General features: G+C 43.5%; 1 protein-coding gene across 1 annotated transcript in view; it reads right to left on the bottom strand.

Moving 5' to 3' along the window:
• LOC147662694 (uncharacterized) overlaps positions 1–14,879 on the bottom strand; it is a gene marked incomplete at its 3' end in the record, with an annotated part of 662,849 nt that overhangs the window by 60,638 nt on the left and 587,332 nt on the right. The window lies entirely within an intron of this gene.

The raw sequence follows: 14,879 nt of genomic DNA, 5'->3' as shown, positions 1-14,879 counted from the left end.
TATTCTTGCTACATCAGCACCCTGCAAATTTCATGTTAGAGGGCTTTTGAAAAGGGGGCCTCTGGCATGTTCCTTACTTGCCACTTATGCCTTTCATGGGTTGCATATGCCTCATGCAATATGATGGGGTTGTGGTGTTATTGTCTTCTATGATGATCCAGCCCTTCCACATCTCTTGTGTTTGTTTGATCTTTGCTGTAAGGTGGGACTTTCTCTGATACTCCCCTATGCCTGTTCTGATAGGTTCTATTTTTGGAACCTGGTGGCTCCTCTTGGTTTTCTACAGAGTAGGCTACCTGACAGCCTTTGAGGTTAGGGCACGGGACACTCTGGAAGCAATTCTCCTGGTTGCTGTGCCCTTTCTTGTTGAGCATGTTGGTTCTGGATTCCAGTCATTTCTCCTCTTTATGCGTATTGTTGGAGAACAAGCATGACCTTTTCGATGCCAACCTTTGCATACCATCTTGAAGGGCGATGTGCTGCCTCTCCCTTTTTGAGTGTGGGTCTGGTCACATGCTTTGTCCCGTTATCTCTGTTGAGTACTAGGCAGTGTGGTGTAGTTCCTATATTCCCAATAGGTTCTGCGCATTGGAATAATATATACTATAGATGTGACATAGGACTTATGTCTACTAGGTCACTATCAAATATATCAGACTTAATTGTGAGTGCCAGCTAGCTCAGAGGTCACTAGAAACGTTCTCGAATTAACAAAAAGGGATTAGTTTCTGACAACTGCATAAACATGACAACTTTGTTTCCCCAAGATAAAACTGATCTTCAGAGTCGTGGATACAATAGATAGATACTTAACTCAGTCATTCGTGCATGCTTCGTTTCATCAGAGGTGCAGAGAAATAGAGAGACGGGCGTTTTTAATAAAAGTATTTATTGAACAGTCTTCTTTCTCATGCATAAGAAATGAACTGCTACAATTGTAAGACTGGCTGTAAAGTATAATGCGTGCAGCAAGAAGAGTATTATAAAATAATACTGTAAAAGCATGGTATGGTTTATAAGCCATAAAGTACTCAACTGGTGCTTCTTAAATACTCCTACCCCGATATACCTAACCTAAGTCTAGCACAAGGGAAGAAGTAAGTGTGTTGTAGCATAAGTTTAGTATTTTTTTTGCCAAGAATCTATCCAAGATTTCTCTTAGGGTCTAATCAGCTCCGTACCTTGGTTTAGAATGAAGAAGGTCTGTCTCAGGACTCGATTTCCCAACCCCCCGCAAGGGGAGCTTGGAAACACTGGAGCTGGATTTCTCGGCAAGAGAAAAGACAGCGTCTCTCTCAGTGCGCATGCTGGAGGGTTGGCTTCCTTCTGCACTTGCTGTAGCGTGATGCGTCGGGCAAGTAGACAGTCGAACTGCTCCAAACCACGGTGGGTTTGCTTGGGCAAGTGTGGGCATATTTATACCTTGAAGGTGCCAAGTTTGACGCAAAGTTGGACATAATAACGTCATCAAAGAGTCTCAGTTCTGGGAAAACTCCTTGAGTTCTTGGACAAATCAATATTCAAGCAAGGGGATGTCCCTAACTGCTGAAGCCGAGTTTTCCAAGACATCGTCGTGGATTTTCTGAACTAGTGGAAGTAGCCATGCCGTATTTGGACTGCATGAGCTATGTCTAAATATGGTTAGGATTTCTATGCCTATATGAGGACATGGTGATGTATACCTATATAAGGGCATGAGTTGGGAAAATTACACTCGGGCCTCCAGAGAGCTTTGAACATTTTCGACTCATTTTGCAAGGATCGGGGCCTAGAGGTTAATGTAAATAAGACTAAGTTGATGGCCTTTGGGCAAAAGTGCCACTCTCGACCCAATGTTTCTTTGAACAATATCAAGCTTGAGTCGGTAGATGTTTTCACGTATCTCGGGGTAGAGATATCAAGTAAACCGGGTTGGGCACGACACATAGAGAAGGCGGTGTTGAAACATCAACAGATTTCTGGTGTACTCAGGGTTGAGCAAATAAAATCTAAAACCAGGCCCATAAAACCTGTTCTCATGGTTTATGACGCAAAGGCCCTGGGCGCAGCCCTTTATGGGGCTGAAGTCTGGGGCTTTGAGAGTCTCACTACCCTTCAGAGATCTGAGAACAGGTTCCTGAGAGGGATAACTAGTCTCCCTCAAAGCACCCCACTTATACTGCTTGGTTTAGACTTAGGTAGAAGATCGCTTACTGACCGTGCCCGATTGAGGCCTATCCTTTATTGGAGACGTTTATGGACAACCGTGGAAATAAGACACCACGCCGAGGGGTTCTTAGCATTAGCCAAACTTGATGTTTTCCATAAAATTGCATGGCTAAAAACGTTAAGAGATGCACTTTTTGAGCTTGGACTCTCCAAACTGTGGGAAAACCCCTTAGGGGAAGTATTCCCCAGTAAATCCAGTATTAAAGAACTATATTGGAACCACATTGATCAAAAACTTTGGAGAAGCGTAACCTCGGAATCCTTGGGGGGTAGATTCTTGGAAATTAAACATCAGCCATCCTTAGAAAAATATTGGGATACTATAACTCTCCCAACAGATAGGAAATTATTTTTCCAGTTAAGGGCAGGCTCTCTCCCCTTGAGGTGTATGACGTCCAGTTGGAAGACTGGAGGTAGTGCGTGTTGCCCGTCATGCGGGGCCCCCAATGAAAGCATCGCACATTTTCTATTCTCCTGTGTGGCTTATGTAAATCCAAGGAAATCTTGGCTGGCCCCAGTTTGTAGGAATCTCGGTGTACTAAGTGGTGTTGAGGGGCTAAGAATTATTTGTTCTTCCACTGAAATGTTCATTGTAGTCGGAACTGCCAAATATCTGGGGTGGGCGTGGTCCTTAAGGAGGAGGGCTCTAGCTACCAGTACCTTCTGAATTCTACATCCTCCCAATTTCCTGTGTACGGTTTTGATTTGTAGATAGCAACTGGGAGATATATATGAATTTTAAATTTAAAATGCGGATAACATGTATGCTATGAGTTTTATTGTATAAACCCGGGAATGGTCCGTAACGCGGAGGTTTCTATACTGTAACATGCATGTAGTTTCTGCTTTGTATGAAAAAGCTTATATTAATCCCAATTGACAAATAATTTTTTTATGTCTGTGTATTATGTATTTTTAACTATAAACTAACTGTTATAGATTGTTTGATATTTTTAAGAAATGTATGTAATTTATATGTGTGTGCTTTTATGAGTGTACAACTCGAATAAAGCTTTTTCAATTCAATTCACTAGGGCCCTAAAATACTATACAACACCCACTCTACTTTATTATGTTCGCCATTTCTAAAATGTAAGCACTAAAACATATCTAAAGCATGTGTTTACAATCCCACCCAAAAATACATAAACATGCATTTTAAATGGTTGCACACAAAAATGAGCATTAATACTGTACACATATAAAAGCAATGATTTCACTGTAAGCATAAAATATAATATTGGCAATGCTAACTAAATAAATCATAAAAATTACATTTATGAAATGGCTCTAAATACAGAAAAAACTGTTGAGACCATCCCATAGCAGAATATATAAAGTGTTTTGGTTTGTGGATAAGGCCAATAATGTTTCTAGAAAGTATACAAAGAATTCTTGTTCTCTAAGAATAGCTCTACTTTAAGCAGATTACTTTGTGCCAAAGTTTATTTTTGGAAAAAAGTCAAATAAAATTGTAGAAAAATAGAGTTCCAAAGTTAGAAGTTTTATGTTTTGAAAAACGAAGGTCGAATTCAAAGCTGATAGAACACTGTGTGCTAATTTCAAAAAGTTATTCTCGGTGTCAGGAGAAAACATTAAATCTTCTAAGCTGGCAAAGAAATTGTCTACCACAGTAGGTGAAAGTTGAACCACTTCATTAAGTAGATCAATCGTACACAGATGAGAAGCATCACCGGCAGCGTCAGTCGCATTAGCAATGTTCGCAGTAGATGGTACCTGTGTGCCTGTTGGTCCACGTATCTCACCCTCAGCTGGAATTGCCGATGAGACCTCACTGAATGCCATCATCAGGATTGGTAGCCGTTGGGGGAAACACAACGCATGAGCAGTTACCGAACCAAGCAAAGCGTCAACATCCGTTGGCAGTGCTGATGGAAGTGTTAGACAAATATCCACCACGCATTCTTCTCCACAAAGCAGGCATCGTAGAACAGGTCAGATGCAATCTTGCCAGATTGATCTGAATGATAGGAACCACGTGGTATTCAGATCTCTCAAACGAGCCAAGCAAAGAATCTGTGTTATGCGCTCACGATACTGCATTGCCAGAAGAGTGTTCTCCATGGTAATCTGGGAATCGCTGGTGACTGGACTTGCCATATTGGAGCAGAAGGAACAAAAATAGTATCCCTGCTACGAGTCCCAAGATGAGAGGCAGGCCGCCGAACACAGAGTGCATGAAGTTTGGAAAAATGCCTAGGACTGCTTCAAAGTGTGAGAACAGTCCCGAAAAAATCGTCGTAAATACATGTACAATACCACTGGTATCAGACATGTTTAAGATACGACATAACATTTCTGTGAAATTTATGGGGCAGTTTGTTGATAATAAGGTATGTATCTCTGCAGAGGACCTTGCAACTTGCAGATCATAAGTCTCTCTGGACGAGGTCAGTGGCACAGTTTTTTTAAAAGAATGGCTTTCATTCTGCTTAAGGAATCAATTTGTATAGAAGAGATGTTCAATAAAGGCTATAGTGGTGACTCCCATCTGTCTTAAGTTTTTGTAAACAATACTTGCATACAGCAAGTGGCCCTGGCTGACACACTAACGAGATAGGCTATTCCTGGCATCATTCCACAACAGCTGTGATCATTCAACATTATGTAGCTCCCATTGGAAAGCTGCCCAAAAATTGAATCTATCACTGCTGCCGGGAACCCTGTAGGTGGCATGATAAGTTGTTTGAAGAACCATCACAGGCTCCATGTAAATTAATGCCTTGACAAAGAAGTGTACCGTTCAATGTGGTTTTGCATTTTTTACCACTAAGAATGACCTCCTTTTTCCCACTCCAACATTTGTGTGTGTATGGTAAATCCCAGGTCGACTTTATGTATTCTTTACCCAACCTTTCATGCAGGCCTGCTGGTATGTGTTTTAAGCAATACTGAAACTGGAAAATCATCACTGGTATCGTGATGGTGCCATGTATTATCCATTCAACGGCTGGTTTCTCAGAAACGGTTAATGGTAATCTCCCCAGTTTTTCTATGCTCAGCACCGTATAGTCTGCTCCCCTCTGTGCCAAAGAGATTTGTTTATCAGTAAGGTTAAATCCAGTAAACAATGACGTGGTGTTGATTAGACGCCAAGGCACATAGCCTGAACGAAGGTTTTGTAACGTCCAGCCTAGCAGCATTATAGAACGCAATGGAGACTGTCCATGTTGTAACATGAGCAAGTCTTGTTCCATTATGTCTATGGCAGAGGATACAATGCTGTCCAAAGAATACATTCTGGATGACAGAGTTGTTAACCCATTGTCAACTACAGAGAGAGCTTTCTCTAAATTAATACGATCAATTTCTCGTATTCGTTCTGCAGTTTCCATTTGCGTGACTTTCCATGCTTCATTATAAGCAGCTTAAATACCGGCGTATATGAAACGTTTATGAAGTTGTTTGGGAGGTCCTCTCTCAAATCAACGCCATCTTTAAGTAAAGTTAAGTGTTGTTTTATATCTCGGAGTGCGGATATTTGTAGCCACTCAAGGCACAGTTTTCCTACACTGTAAGTTGTTATTATCCCTGGATGTTGTCCCTGGATATATCTTGGATCTCGCCTAGTTACTGTAAACCCTTGTGTCTTGTTCAGGAATCTATCTTGACAGTTATTCGTGTCTGTGGTCCAGATTAACCATTTTTTCCAATCAGGATTAGTTCTGTTTTGTTGTAAAATATAATTTACATCTACCTCCTCTTCTGTAGTTCTATTACTATCAGCTGTGGGCTTAGGTATGGACAGTTTGTTTAAGTCTTTTATCTTAGCCAGGCCAAGACAAGATGTCTGTTGAACAGTTTCATTTAAAAACAGAATTTGTTCTGGGATGATGCAGGCTCTAAATAAGCCTTCTAAACCTTGCACCTGCCAGTCTTTTGTGCCCCAAACAGTTTTTGTCTCAATGTTGTCTTTCCAAAAGTCAAAACCTAATGTGGACAATTGAGCATAAAAGGCTGCAGAATAAATTTGCTTAGTATTAGTCAACATACTTTTCATTCCTGTCTTATTAACATTTTTAAAGTAAAATGTTTCTGGATTTGTGACATTAAAACCTGAGAAGTATGGAAATTGTTCATAAAATGTTTTAGAGCTACCTTTTGGTGGCATTGGACAATGTTCCCATTGATTAGAAGTTAAAACATTTCTAGGGTTTGCAGATTTGTGCAAATAATGGTGACCATAATGGTTAAAACAATACACTTGTTCATAATCTGATGAACCTTCTAAGTATTCATGTTTTGTAAATTTTGCTCACATTTCTATGTCTGCCATCATGTTATTAACAGTCTCAAAGCCAAATTCACCAGAAAATGTACTAGATGAAACAAAATCACTCAAGGAAACCTTAAATTGGGTGGAATCTTCAACAGCTCAACCGGACCATAAATGTCATAATCAGTTCTGTCCCATGCTATATCACCTGGTAGGGGAATGGCTGTGATGTTTACTGACGACAGGTCTCTTTGCTAACGATGAGATGATTTGTGTGGCTTCAGGAGCAATTTGATATTCTTACTTGCTATGTCCATTTTACTATAGTTTCCATCTTTCAGCTTTCCCAAACTTAAGAAAAGAATGAGCCAAAGTAGGAGAAAAAGTACACCTAACACGATCCAAAATTCAACCCATGGTGATACTAGATATGTATTTGTAAGCTGGTGAAAAAGTTATTTTACTTGTTCCTTGAAAGTTTTTGCTGGCGTTGTTTCGAGCTCACTTGTATCCTCAGAAAACGTATCAAAGTTGATAAAATAGCCAGAGGCAATTCTGTCAATTGTTGGTATCGCATCCAGATTATTTGAAATCGCTGGTGCTGCTTGTTCCCTTGACATATTAGTATAGTCAGATGCTACATCATTGTAGATGGGAGTTTCTTGATGAACTGTTATTTGGGTTTCAAGAGGCACAAGTTCCATGGCTTTGCTGCATAGGCCTTATTTTCGTACTGCAGATTCTTCAAAGGTGATGAGTCTCTCAGTTTGAACCTCTTGGATAGTAGCAAGATTTAGTTGTCTGCTACATCTTTGAAGTCCACTGGACCTACTAGTTATTATCGGCCACATGGTGTGGTTTTACGAGGTCAATTGATACAGACCGGTTCTCCTTTCTTACAGCAAGGGGCGGCAGTAACACTGTTCTTGATCCATGGATTGCTAGTACAGGTACTGGTTTTCTGTAAGAAGGCCCAAATTCCTTCTTATTCAGATCCCCAATCTTTGGAATCCAGACAGGTCTTGCTGGGACAGGTGGTTTTTCTTCAGTGGTCGTTGGCTTCTGTATTGTGTTGCTTAGACTTCTTCTTGTTTCATTTAAGTCCTGCAAAACAGCCAAACGGTCTTTGATATCAAAGGGTTTTTGTTGTACCACTGAAGTATGACGATCGAGGTCTTTGACAATCATTCTAGTACCAAAAAGGATTTCATAAGGAGTGATTCAACCCAGAGAATTTCTTGGCAGATTGTTAAGACTACGTTGGACACTTATGAGATGTTTGACCCACCCGTCACCCGAGCCTAATACCCTAGCTGTTACAGATTGCTTTATGTCATGGTTTTTTCTTTCCACAACCGCATTTCCCTCAGGATGGAATGGACTACAGTACTGCAATGCAACGCCCAAGCTGGCCATGGCCTCCTTGTAAGCTCGAGAGCTAAAAGCAGGACCCTGGTCAGAATGTAGCGTGCCGATTGCGTATGTGCCGATAAAGACGTGCAAATCTTTTACAACAGTTCGTGCGTCAGCCAAGCGCTGAGGCCACATCCTTGAGCAGGAATCCACTGCGACTATGATATATTTGTAGTTAACATCCCCGTGTAAGGGAGCACAGTGGTCCAGGTAAACACATGCTAATGGTTTATCTGAAATTAGAAGGGGCGTCTGCTGTACAGTCGCCGAGAGATTGAGTTTTTGCGACCATAGGTCTGAATTTACCATCGCGCCAGCGATGTTTAACAATTACGCACGCTGCACTATAGCTTGTTTACCCCCAATTGCGGCCTGTGCTGATCCGTCTGTATAAGTTATACATCCATAATGTTCTAGAGGCAGAATCTCAGTCCGCAGAGAACATTCTTGTTCGTATTGTGGAAATTCTTGAGTTTTCAAGTAGTGGTCAAAAACGTATTTAACGTCTGTTGCAGCAAGAGAATGAACCCATTGTATCCACCTTGGATGTAAAGCTTTTGCATTCGGAATGCTCGCTTTGTCACTGCCTCTAAGGCAGGTACAGGAGTAACAACTTTTATGCGTTTTCCCTGTGCGAGGGCTCTCTCTTTTGCTACTGCAATTTGAACCGCTGTCAGAATTTTTTCTGTTGAAGTGAAATTAATTTCAGCTTGTGTGTACAAGTGTGATTTGTATGCTATTGGTATCTTTTCACCTTCATTAAAGGTTAGGTATGTGAATCCGCATCTCTCTGGGATGATTCGGATTACAAGGTTGCGTTCGTTTACGCGTGTCTGTAAATGGGTTGTTGCTAACCTGTCTGTTTGCACTGAACGCAAAATTTCTGTGTGTTTTTGAGTCCAATTAGTAGGTTTAAAATCAGGTTTGTAGAGAGGTCTAACCCTTTCTGCGTAATTCAGAATGTAAGTTCTTCCGAAATTCAGGAAGCCATAGAATCAACTGCAAGTTTTTCAGCGTTTTTGGAGATTGAGCAGCGCACATTTCTCTAAAATGTTTGCAGCCAGGCTTATGCCTTCACTTGAAAGTTCGTATCCTAAGAATAGGACGCTGAGGTGGGAAATTCTTGATTTCTTAAAATTGAATTTGTACCCTTCAGAGGCAAAGCTAAGTATTATGGTGTTCACCCTGTTCAAGTGCCTGTCCAAGTCGTGGTCTGTAAGATAGATGTCATCGACATAAGATAATGCCTCATCATCATACGTTTGTAGTAACTCTGTTACTCTGGCTGAAAATAACCCCGGACTATTCTTGAATCCGTGGGGGAGACGACAGAAGTTACGCTGTGTCCCCATAATTGAGAAAGCGGTCAAGTACCTGCTTTCAGGTGCGATATTTAGACAGAAGAAACCGTTTGAAATATCTAATGTTGTTTAATATTTTTTGTTCACGATGTTGTTCATCAGCGCTACACTGTGTGCATTTTGTACTGCAAAGGTTTTGCAACAAGAATTTAAATGTCTGTAGTTCAAAACTAGACGATATATTGTCTGGTTTGGAGACAGGAAAAAAAGGATTGTTCATAGACGAGGTGCATGTTTCAATCACCAAGTTGATCTAAGATCTCCCTGACCTGTTTTTAGCTTCTTGCTTAACTGGATACTGCCTTGGAGCAGTAGGTTGATTTTTTAACTAGATCTTATGGTGAGGAGAGTCCTCATCCCATCCCACATGATTTTTATATAATGCTGGAACCTGGGGCACAGCCCATTTTCTGGTATAAGTGTATTTTTTATGAATAGCAATATGATTGGAGAAGGCTGGCATAATGATCTCTTCGCCATGTGGGCACTCCCTGACAAATTCAGGTGGCCAGTCTTTTTCAGCCAGAAGGATGTCATAACCCTTAGATAGTTTTTCCCAAAAGAGTGCTTTAATTTTTCTAGTTATGTCCCCCTCTATCCGGAGTGTTACTTCATATAACTTATGGGGTACACTAACCCTGGTATTGGGAGTTTCAACCTGAATGTATTCATTCAGGTCCACTGTCTCCAGATGATCCTTCAGGATCTTGCGAGCTATGGTAACTTCTGCTGCGCTGTCCAGCATTGTCTGGGCCCACTCCCCGTTCTTGAGTTGTGTCCTCAAGATCCTCGGCATGTCTGATTTTTAAGACTTGCTACCTTCTTCTTGGTGAATTGAGTTTTCTTATTTTTTGGAACGTGTTGGTCGTCTTTGGACTTCACACATTCTTCTTGTGTTCTGATCGTCCTCTTCTTTCGGATTTCTGCGAGGAAGTCTGAAAGGTACGAGAGGAACGTGTATCAGTATCTTGATATCTATCAGGTTTTCTCAAATTATCCCTATTTCTGAGGTTATATCTCTTTTCAGAGTTCTCCTTTTGAGGAGACCTTCCTCTGGATCGAGAACGCTTCTCTTTAGGAAGTGTCTGTGTAGTATTTTCCCACTTCTTTTTAGGAGTAGTGAGAGTGTTTTTAATAAACACTTTTTCAGGATTTTCTGTTAGTTCGGGTTTTACTGGTTTCCCACCCAAACTATCTCTACCTAGTTCTTCATAGGATTTTTCTATAATTCTGGCCAGTTCATATGGTTGCTTAGTTACATCAAGTTCTTTTAGTTTTTGGCGGATTGCCACGGATGCTGCTTCACCTTTAATATTAGCTAATATTATAGCTGAGACCTGTTTTAAATCCTTCAGTAACTTCATACCGAGATTTAAAGCAGGCTCTGCCCCGTATTAATTTTGAATCTGTTTCAAGACGTCTGGTATCACTGCCATAGACGGTGCACCATGAATTTTTGTGTAGATTGCAGCAAAGACTGTATCCCAAGTGTCACAGTCTTCCAGATGTGGTGCGATCCCCATTGGTAAACAGATTGTTCGAATCCTGTGTTTCTCATGAGGTGTACTATCGGGAAATACTGCCTCGATCTGAGTAATTTTTTGAGCTAACCAGAATGGAATTTGTTCCCTTTTTGTGGGTAATTTACCAATGACTGATTGTATAGTCTGTGTTGTAATTTTATTTGTGTTCCCTTGATGAAGGGTTTTCTGTGGAAATATCATAGCAGGTTGACAGTTAGAGTCCGCATGACATAATGTACCAATTGTCTATGGATTTTAATTTATTGTTTTAGCTGAGCTAACAGTTCTACATCTGGCATCATTTCAATGTCAGGATGTGGTGTATAGCTGGCTAGTACCGCCCATGTTGCTCCTGGTCTACCTAGTGGACCGAGCCTGGTAATGTGATTTTGATGTTGTAGGGCGCCTTGAAACCAGAGCTGATGCTCTTGGTAAGTTAGTGGAATTTCAATGGCCTCGAAAGGAATGTATTCCGTTGGAGGTTCCTCTATCTTGTAGAAGTGTAACACATGTGTTGTTGGATTTGCTTCTGGGAAGATAATCCATGAATAGAATACCTCTGTCTGCCGATATTCATGTGCCTCTATGACAAATATAACCCTACCACCTCCTGGTGATAGGCCATTTTTTATAAGTTTTATAGCTATTGTTTTCCTTACGTTTTCCGGGATGATTATAGCATCCGCGTCATTTTGTTGGAAACCTGTAACGTCTAAACCCACTGTCCCCGGGATTATCCTCGATGGCCATTTTGTTGAAAGTTTTGCAGAGCAAATTTCAAGGAGACAAAGATAAGGTGCACAATATTTTTGGAACTCTGTATCCTTCAACGTTGCACAAAACCAAAAACTAATACATAGGATTTTTCCTACTACTCAGTTATGGCCGATATTTTATCGGTTAACCCACTCCAGATGTCTATTGGAGTATTGTACGGGAAAAAGGAGTCTCTGTGAAAAGCACGACTGAGTTACTCTAGTATCTAGCATTAAATGAGTGCCTTACTAAACGTTGGGCGCCATGTAGTGTAGTTCCTATATTCCCAATAGGCTCTGCGCTTTGGAATAATATATCCTATAGATGTGATGTATTAGACTTAATTGTGAATGCCAGCTAGAAACTTTCTCGAATGAACAAGCAGGGATTAGTTTCTGAAAACCGCATAAACATGACAACACCCCAAGATAAATCTGATCTTCAGAGTCGTGGAAACAATAGATAGATATTTTACTCTTTCATTCATGCATGCTTTGTTTCATCAGAGGTGCAGAGAAATAGAGAGACTGGCGTTTTCAATAAAAGTATTTATTTTACAGTCTTCTTTCTCATGCAAAAGAAATGAACTGCTACAATCGTAAGTCTGGCTGTAAAGTATAATGCGTACAGCAAGAAGAGTATTATAAAATAATACTATAGGGGCGTGGCCAAGATCGCGGCGGAGTAGGACGCACTTTTAGTCCCTCCGGCGCCAAGCATTGCAAAGCTTTGATTATCGCTCTGTTAGGCGCCCATCCATGCCTCTACCTGTGGTGCCGAAGAGCAGGGATCCGTCTGGCACTAGCTGGTGCCCTTCGTTCCGAGTTTGGGCCGGACTGAGGAGGTGCGGCAACGTGCGGCCTGTGTGGGTGGCACACCGGGAGAGCCTCGTGGCTGGCGGAGCGGGGTGGCCACTTGGCCCCGGTGGGGTGCGGGCGGCGAAGTGGAGCAGCGGAGTCGGGACCGTCGCCTACCTGAACATTGGGGATTGTACCGAGGTGCCCGGAGCGCTGAGTTGGTGTGGCCAGCCGGATCCCAGCAGTGACAGAGGCCGGGGGCTAGGCAGCTCCTTGGTGCCCGTCGGCGGTGCTGTGTTGACCCGGGGTCTGGCGGACCTCTGGAGGACTTGTGACGGCCCGGAGCAAGTCAGACGAGTGCGCCCAGGGCCCAGCGGGAGCAGTTCGGCCGAGCCGGCTACGCTACCAGCTGGTGGCGGGCCGTGCACAACACCAAGCCCAGGGAGCGCAGTGAGTGGTGAGGGCCCAGTGCTGGTGGTGGGGACCCGGTCCCGGGACTGTTGCAGTGCAAGGTGAGGCACGGGGGACACTGAGGGGAACTGGGGCCCCCCAACTCAGTGCGGCAGGCGGCGAGCATGGAACGAGGGGGGGGCTTTCCCCCGACTGCTTGGGTGCGGAGCAAGCCGCACAAGCGTGGAGAGCCCGGCCTGGGCCTGGTGGCGAGGATATCACTGGACGCTGGGGTGGAGACGGCCAGACGGACTACGCGACTCCCCGGCGGCGGCCTGGGGATTACGATAGGCCTGCAGCCAGCGCTGGCAGGGGGCCCCCCTGTGGACTGCGGGACTCAGGGGAGGAACCGGGGGTCTTGGGACCGATCGGCCGTCCCATCACAGCCCTGAAGGAGATTGTGCACCCTGGGGTGACGGACTTGGGCCCAGCTTTGCGCCACTCGAGACCCGCGCTTGTGGAGGCCCCGGCCCGCTCGTAGAGAAGGGCTGCCAGCTGGACGTGCTGTGAAGGGTCGGGCCTGTGTATTCGGCCCGGCCTAGCCCCATACGGGCTGCGTTTGCCTGGAGAGGACGAAGGCGTCGAGGTGCTTACAGACGTGGTCCCAGAGACGCCTGATGTTCAGCGGCGGCCTGGCGACCCTTGGTGACACTCGGAGGTGAGGAGCAGGAGGCGGCCCCTCCGGGGATCTGAGGTGGACTGTGGTGGGCCCACGAGGCTTGAGTGGGCACGAGTAGGCAGAGAGGGGCCTAGAATTGGCTGTGGCGCCCTACAGACAGGCGCTGAGCTACAACCGACAGCGGACACACCTGAGACGCGGCAGCACATAGGGCCTGGAAGTGACTCGACCGGGACCTGGGCACTAACTCGACGGGTGGAGCTGCCTGGGGCCTGTGGAGACGTGCACAAGTGGAGCTCGAGTGCTGTGGTACCCTTCGCTCCCTCAGCTTGCTTGTAAGCTCCCTCAGGCCCAGTCATGGCGATGGCCAGGATCAGGAAGGAAAAGGCGGTGAAAGAGGGATCCCCGAAGGTGGTCGTGCAGACCGCCGCGTTGGCATCTGACAAGTCCCTGCGGAAAGAAGATTCCGATGCCCCAGCAACTAAGGCTTTCATAATCGAGCTGTTCTCTGCGATCAAGGAAGACATTGCGGAACTGCGCTCCCAGCTTGCGTCTGATCTCCGGGAGGTGCGGCGAGATGTCGATGGTGTGGGAGAGCGGGTCACGACCCTAGAAGAGCATGATCTAGGGACAGCGGAGGACATCCACCACCTCCAGCAAGACGTGATCCGTCTCACAGAACAAAACTTGGACATGCAAGCCCATGCTGAGGACTTAGAAAATAGGTCCCGTCGCAATAACATGCGGATCAGGGATCACTGACATAATATAGAATGACAAAATATAGACTTACCAAAATATAGTCACCAAAATATAGAATACCAAAATATCGAATTCCTATTTACAAACAGGTAAGTACAAAAATATTGAATCCAAAATATAGTCTGTACAAAATATAGTCAGTCAAAATATCGAATTTTTTTAAATGTCTTAAAAGTAATTTAAAATTAATGAAATAATACATATAATTAACTAAAACATACTTAAAAATACTCAAATAACCTTAAAATTAAAATATAATTAATTTAAGTTATTAACAAAAAATGTACAATATTTTACCGTAGGATAGCAGGAGGGTAACATTTAATATTACCACTCCAGTGAGTGCAACAGTAGGGAAAGCGTTGGATAGTGTAGGGGTAAAAAATACTATTCCCACGACAGTGAGTGCAACAGTAGGGAAAGCGTTGGATAGCGTAGGGGTAAAAATTACTATTCCCACTCCAGAGAGTGCAGCAGTAGGGAAAGCGTTGGATAGCATAAGGGTAAAAATTACTATTCCCACTCCAGAGAGTGCAACAGTAGGGAAAGCGTTGGATAGCGGGAGGGTAAAAATTACTATTCCAACTCCAGAGCGTGCAACAGTAGGGAAAACGTTGGATAGCGTAGGGGTAAGAATTACTATTCCCACTCCAGAGAGTGCAACAGTAGGGAAAGCGTTGGATATTGGAATGGTAAAAATTACTATTTCCACTCTAGAGAGTACAACAGTAGGGAAAGCATTGGATAGCGTAG

This window comes from Lissotriton vulgaris, unplaced genomic scaffold (genome assembly GCF_964263255.1).
Source record: "Lissotriton vulgaris unplaced genomic scaffold, aLisVul1.2 SCAFFOLD_1043, whole genome shotgun sequence".
NCBI lineage: Eukaryota > Metazoa > Chordata > Amphibia > Caudata > Salamandridae > Lissotriton > Lissotriton vulgaris.
Note: the sequence above shows the minus strand (reverse complement) of the source record. Positions and strands in the feature narration are given on the sequence as shown.